Genomic DNA, 7,616 nt, shown 5'->3' on the forward strand with positions numbered 1-7,616 from the left:
GCCTCTCCCTCATTGCATATGATAAGTATCTATCAAGTTATATTCAATTGCTTATGGGAAATCTTTCCCTTTCATTACACAAAAATCTTTCTACTAAACAACTTACTTATTAATCTTCATCTAAACAACCGCTGACTTTTATTTTTGTGTTCTTTATTATCTTGCAAAACTATGTGTTACACCTACTAAGTACTTCTAGTTTCTTTCTCGCAAAGTAGTTTCATAATTGTACTAGGTAAAGCAAGCATTAGCGTGCGTAGAGTTGTATCAGTGGTCTATAGAACTTGATATAATATTAATTCTAACTTTAGCACCTCGTTGGGTTCGACACTCTTACTTATCGAAAAAGGCTACACACGATCCCCTACACTTGTGGGTTCTCAAGACCTTTTTCTCGTGCAGTTGTCGGGGAGTGATGACCCACAAGTATAGGGGATCTACCTTAGTCCTTTCAATAAGTAAGAGTGTCGAACCCAACGAGGAGCAGAAGGATCTGACAAGTGCTTTTCAGCAAGGAAGTATCTGCAAGAACTGAAATTATCGGTAACAAGTAGTTGCGTGGTGAGATGATTCGTAGCAACCAACAAGTAACAAAAGTAGCAATGGTGCAGCAAAGTGGCCGAATACCTTTTGTTGCAGGGGACAAGCCTGGACAAGGTCTTATAGGAGGAAAAACGCTCCCGAGGACACACGGGAATTTCTGTCATGCTAGTTTTCATCATGTTCATATGATTCACGTTCATTAATTTGATAGTTTGATATGTGGGTGGACCGGCGCTTGGGTACTGCCCTTACTTGGACAAGCATCCCACTTATGATTAACCCCTCTCGCAAGCATCCGGAACTACGAAAGAAGAATTAAGACAAAGTCTAACCATAGCATTAATCTAGTGGATCCAAATCAGCCCCTTACGAAGCAACGCATAAACTAGGGTTTAAGCTTCTATCACTCTAGCAACCCATCATCTACTTACTAATTCCCAATGCCTTCCTCTAGGCCCAAATAATGGTGAAGTGTCATGTAGTCGACATTCACGTAACACCACTAGAGGAAAAACAACATACAACACATCAAAATATCAAACGAATACCAAATTCATATGACTACTATTAGCATGACTTATCCCATGTCCTCAGGAACAAAAGTAACTACTCACAAAGCATAATCATATTCATGACCAGAGAGGTAATGAATAGCATCAAGGATCTGAACATAAACTCTTCCACCAAGTAATCCAACTAGCATCAACTACAAAGAGTAATTAACACTACTAGGAACCTTACAAGTACCAACCGGATTCGCTAGACGGAGATTGGTTACAAGAGACGAACTGGGGTTTGGAGATGAGATGGTGCTGATGAAGATGTTGATGGCGACGAGTCCCCTCCGATGAGAGGAGTGTTGGTGATGACGATGGCGACGATTTCCCCCTCCGGGAGGGAAGTTTCCTTGCAGGATCGTCCTGCCGAAGCTCTAGATTGGTTCTCCTCAAGTCCCGCCTCGTGGCGGCGGCGAATCCTCGAAAAAGCCTCCTCCTGATTTTTTCCCGGATGAAACCCTTCATATAGCAGAAGAGGGGGCCAGAGGGCTAGCTAGGTGCCCACAAGCCCCCTAGGCGCGGCCAGGGGGGTGTCCACGCCTAGCAGGCTTGTGGCTACCTGCTGGCGCCCCTCTCGCGCTTCTTCGGCCCAGTATTTTTTATAAATCCCGACAAAAATTCTCGTTCATTTTTACGGCATTTGGAGTTGCGCAGAATAGGTATCTCAAACTTGCTCCAATTTCAGGCCAGAATTCCAGCTACCGGCATTCTCCCTCTTCAAGTAAACCTTGCAAAATAAGAGAGATAAGGCATAAGTATTGTACCATGAAGTGAAATAACATCCCAAAAAGCAATAAATATCAACATGAAAGCATGATGCAAAATGGACGTATCAACTTCCCCAAGCTTAGACCTCGCTTGTCCTCAAGCGAAAGCCTAGCTCAATAAATATGTCCACGTGTTTAGGGAGAGAGGTGTCGACAAAACAAGATACGAACATGCATGCATCATGATCATGATCAGAACAGCAATACCAACATATAATCTCTCATGCTAAAGTGATAATTCCTTCACAAAGTAAAGCATGTATAAAGAACCTTACCGAGAAGTAACAACCTATAGCCTTTAGTCATTGAAGCAATTGCAATTTATCACAACATCAGAAAGAGTCAAATAAGAGCTTGTAAAGAAAATCCACATACTCAATCATCTTTTCATTCTCTACAATTGCTACAACTCACGTGGTACTCACGAGATCGAAGTTTCAGCTGGACACGGAGAAAGATAGGGGCTTATAGTTTCGCCTCCCAACTTCTTACCTCAAGGGTAATGTCAAAAATAATAATTCATGAATGCTTAGCTCCAAGTTGACAAATGAATATAGATCTTTCCCTAGCATATGACGTTGGCCAAGATAAAGGCAAAACAAGGAATTGGTGAAGATCACCATGACTCTTTCAAGGGAAAAAAGTAAAGGTACAAGATAGGCCCTTCGTAGAGGGAAGCAGAGGTTTTCATGCGCTTTTGAGGTTTGGATGCGTGTCCTCTTAGTGCGGAGGAACGTCACTTTATATTGCCTCCTGTGATAAAGAACTTTCTTATGCAGTGTGTCACTTTTATGTCTACCTCATCATAGGTTCTTACAAAGATTATTTTCCACACACTAATAGATCATACATATTAGGGAGCAATTTTTATTGCTTGCACCGATGACAACTTACTTGAGGGATCTTATTCAATCCATAGGTAGGTATGGTGGACTCTCATGGCAAAACTGGGTTGAAGGTTTGTGGATGCACAAGTAGTATCTCTACTTGGTGTGGGAGTTTTGGCTAATATGAGGTGGAAGCAATCGTCACATGCTAAGGGATCTCTAATCATATAACATTGTTCGGAACCAGGCAAACACAATTCATTATGTGGTCTTCCTTGTCCAACATCTACTTCTAGGCATGCAATAGTTTAGTGAGTGTTCACAATCATAGATGGTGTCAAAGATGATGTATTTATATGTGAACTTCTCCTTCCTGATCACTTCCTATCAATTGCAACAATGACCAAGTTCTACATTTCTCTACCCTCAACAAGTTTCAATCATCATTCTTTTTATATGTGAAGCCATCACTTCCCATAAGATCATTACATGATCTTTCATGCTTTTGTTCTTTTCTCACTCTTTTGATCATGGCAAGAGGCAAAGACCTTCAACTAAGACACTCTTTATTATATGGCTCATGAGATGGAATACATCGGGGGTGACACAAAGCAAAACTCAAGACTAAAACACTAAGACTTTTAAACTACTAGAGAAAAAGAAAACTGAAAAGGAACAAAGGTAAAGGCAAAAGATGTGATGGTGATACGATACTGGGGCAACTCCCCCAAGCTTGGCACAAGCCAAGGGGATTGCCCATACCCATGCTTAGTTGTCTTCCTTTGGAGGTGATGGTGGTGGAGTTGTTGCAGAGGTCTTGAGCTTGTTTAATTTCCAACTGAGCATAAAATTCTCCTCCCTCAGATCATCGTTTTCCTTTTCAAGCTTCGAAACCCTCTGGCATAATTCCTGCTTACTCTCCTGCAAGAAACGAGAAGGGATAAACAAAGTCTTAGGCTTCTTCCTTGAGTCAGGGAGGCTCGACTTCTTGAACTCCACATGGGTGTTTCCAGGTGAAGGTAGAGGAGCCTCCTCCTCATCGGAACTTGTTCCTTCCTTGCCCTTGGGTTCATAATCTTCTTCCTCATCAGTGGTCCAGCCACAATGATCCAAGTCCCCATAGATCTTGGGGTTAGCGAGGTAATGAGACACATAGCTCTCCCCCTATGAATCCTGAGAAGACATCTTGACCTAAATCTGCGGCAGAAAATAGGCTCGAAAAGAAAACAGAGGAAATCTACGTGATACAAGGGTCAGACCTTACGGGAGAATATATAAAGATTTTTCCACACCAGAAGGAGTACTCCGCATGAAAACGGAGTCTGGGAGGCACACGAGGTGGCCACAAGCCCCCCAGGCACGGCCAAGGGGTGGACCCGCGCCTGGCAGGCTTGTCGCCTCCTCTCGCGCTTTCCGGACTACTTCCAATTTTTCTATTTTTTCAAATATTCCAAAACGGAGAAAAATTTCTACTGCAAAAGTTTTGGAATCTGTTTTCTTACCGAATCACATACCTCTTCGTTTTCAGAGTCTGAAACAGGTTGATAAATATCCCTTAGGTATTCTTCCGGAGTTATGGTATTTATAATATTGCTTTATTTATGGGAGTACCTGAGATATAATGCTTGATTCTCTGCCCATTTACCACTCTCGGACAATTACCTTCCGTGTTGTTGATCTTGATAGCACCGGAACGATATACTTCCTCAACAATATAGGGACCTTCCCATTTAGGAAGAAGCTTGCCTGTAAAAAATCTTAAACGAGAATTATATAGCAAGACATAATCACCTACATTGAACGCACGCTTTTGTATCCTCTTATCATGCGATCTCTTAACCTTTTCTTTGAACAACTTGGCATTCTCATATGCCTGAGTTCTCCATTCATCAAGCGAGCTAATATCAAATAACCTCTTCTCACTGGCAAGTTTGAAATCAAAGTTGAGCTCTTTGATTGCCCAATAAGCTTTATGCTCTAGCTCAAGAGGTAAATGGCATGCCTTGCCATACACAATTTTGTATGGAGACATGCCCATGGGATTCTTATAGGCAGTTCTATAAGCCCACAGTGCATCATCGAGCTTCTTATACCAATTCTTTCTAGACCCGTTGACAGTCTTTTGCAGAATTAGTTTAATCTCTCTGTTGCTTAGCTCTACTTGACCACTGGACTGAGGGTGATAGGAGGACGCAATTCTATGGTTGACATCGTACTTAGCAAGCATTTTACGGAAAGCACCATGAATGAAATGTGAACCACCGTCGGTCATTAGATATCTAGGGACTCCAAATCTAGGGAAGATAACTTCTTTAAGCATCCTGATAGAAGTGTTGTGATCAACACTACTAGTGGGGATAGCATCTACCCACTTAGTGACATAATCAACAACAACTAAGATGTGAGTATACCCATTCGATTTTGGAAAAGGTCCCATATAATCAAAACCCGAGACATCAAATGGTTCAATGACAAGTGAATAGTTCATAGTCATTTCCTGACATTTACCGATATTACCTACTCTTTGACATTCGTCACAAGACAAGACAAACTTACATGCATCCTTGAACAGAGTGGGCCAATAGAAACCTGATTGCAATACCTTGTGTGCAATTCTATCTCCCGCATGGTGTCCTCCATAGGCCTCGGAGTGACACTTCTGTAGGATCTGTCCCTGTTCATGTTCAGGTACACCACATCTAATAACACCATCTACTCCTTCCTTATAAAGGTGAGGATCATCCCAAAAGTAATGTCTCAAGTCAAAGAAGAATTTATTCTTTTCCTGGTATGTGAAACTAGGTGGTATATATTTGGCAACGATATAGCTTGCATAATCAGCATACCACGATGCACTACGTGAAGCATTGATGACATTCAATTGCTCATCGGGAAAGCTGTCATCAATAGGTTGTGGGTCATCAAGAACGTTCTCCAACCTAGACAAGTTATCTGCTACGGGGTTATCAACATTCTTCCTATCGACAACGTGCAAATCAAACTCTTGTTGCTAGAGAACCCATCTGATAAGTCTAGGTTTAGCGTCCTTCTTCTCCATGAGGTACTTAATAGCAGCGTGATCAGTGTGAATAGTGACTTTGGAATCAACTATGTAAGACCTGAACTTTTCACATGCAAACACGACTGCTAAAAACTCCTTTTCCATAGTGGCATAGTTTCTTTGGGAACTGTCTAAAGTTTTACTAGCATAGTGAATAACATTCAACTTCTTATCAACTCTTTGCCCTAAGACAACACCAAACGCATAATCACTAGCATCACACATGATTTCAAAAGGTAAGTTCCAATCAGGCGGTTGAACAATAGTACAGTTATCAAGGCCTTCTTAAGTATTTCAAAGGCTTCCTCACAATTATCGTCAAAGACAAAATGAATATCCTTTTGCAAGAGATTGGTAAGAGGCCTAGAAATCTTAGAGAAGTCTTTAATAAACCTCCTATAGAAACAATCATGACCAAGGAAACTTCTTATACCTTTGATATCTGTGGGGTATGGCATTTTCTCAATTGCATCAACCTTAGCCTTATCTACTTATATACCTCTTTCAGAAATTTTATGTCCTAAGACGATGCCTTCATTAACCATAAAGTGGCACTTCTCCCAGTTCAAGACAAGATTGGTGTCTTTACATCTCTGCAAGACTCGATCAAGGTTGCTGAGGCAATCATCAAAGGAAGACCCGTAAACGGAGAAGTCATCCATGAAAACCTCAACAATCATTTCACAAAAGTCAGAGAAGATAGCCATCATACATCTTTGAAAGGTGGCAGGTGCATTACACAAGCCAAAATCCATACGTCTATAAGCAAAGGTACCGAAAGGGCAGGTGAAAGTGGTTTTCTCCTGATCAGATTGTGCAACAGGTATTTGGGAGAAACGAGAATAACCGTCTAGAAAGTAGAAGTGTGTGTGTTTAGACAGTCTTTCTAGCATTTGGTCAATAAAAGGCAAAGGGTAATGATCTTTCCTAGTGGCTTTATTCAATTTCCTAAAATCGATCACCATCGTATAGACAGTAATAATCCTCTGTGGGATCAATTCATCCTTATCATTAGGGACAACGGTAATGCCTCCCTTCTTAGGGATGCAATGCACCAGACTCACCCAATCGCTATGAGCAACATGATAGATAATACCTACTTCCAGGAACTTTAGTATTTCTTTTCTTACTACTTCTTTCATCTTAGGATTTAATATCCTTTGATGATCAGCAACTGGTTTGGAATCAGGATCAGTTTTAATCTTGTGCTCGCATAGAGTGGGACTAATGCCCTTAAGATCATCAAGAGTATATCCAATAGCAGCATGGTGCTTCCTCAGAGTTTTTAGTAACTTCTTTTCTTCATGCTCTGAGAGGTTAGCACTAATAATAACAGGATATATCTCTTTTTCATCAAGATAAGCATACTTAAGAGTATCAGGCAACTGTTTAAGCTCGAACACAGGATCACCATTTGGTGGGGGTGGATCCCGAAGTAGTTCAATAGGCAAATTATTCTTAAGGATGGGATATTGTTCTAAGACAACTCTATCTATCTCATCCCTTTGAGCCATATGTATTTCATTTTCATGCTCAAGCAAGTATTGCTCTAAGGGATCAGTAGGAGGCACGACAATAGAAGCTAAGGCAATAGTTTCATCCTTACCAGGCAAATCTTTTTCATGACGTTGTCTACCAAACTTGGAGAAATTGAACTCATGTGACACACCTTCAAAGCCAACAGTGATAGTTTGCTTCTCATAGTCAATATGAGCATTGACAGTATTGAGAAAAGGTCTGCCAAATATGATGGGACAAAAGCTATCTTGAGTGGTAGCAAGAACGAGGAAATCAGCAGGATGGTTCGGTTTACCACACAAGACTTCAACATCCCTAACAATTTCCACAGGGCAGATATTAT

Source organism: Hordeum vulgare, chromosome 2H (genome assembly GCF_904849725.1).
Source record: "Hordeum vulgare subsp. vulgare chromosome 2H, MorexV3_pseudomolecules_assembly, whole genome shotgun sequence".
Lineage (NCBI taxonomy): Eukaryota > Viridiplantae > Streptophyta > Magnoliopsida > Poales > Poaceae > Hordeum > Hordeum vulgare.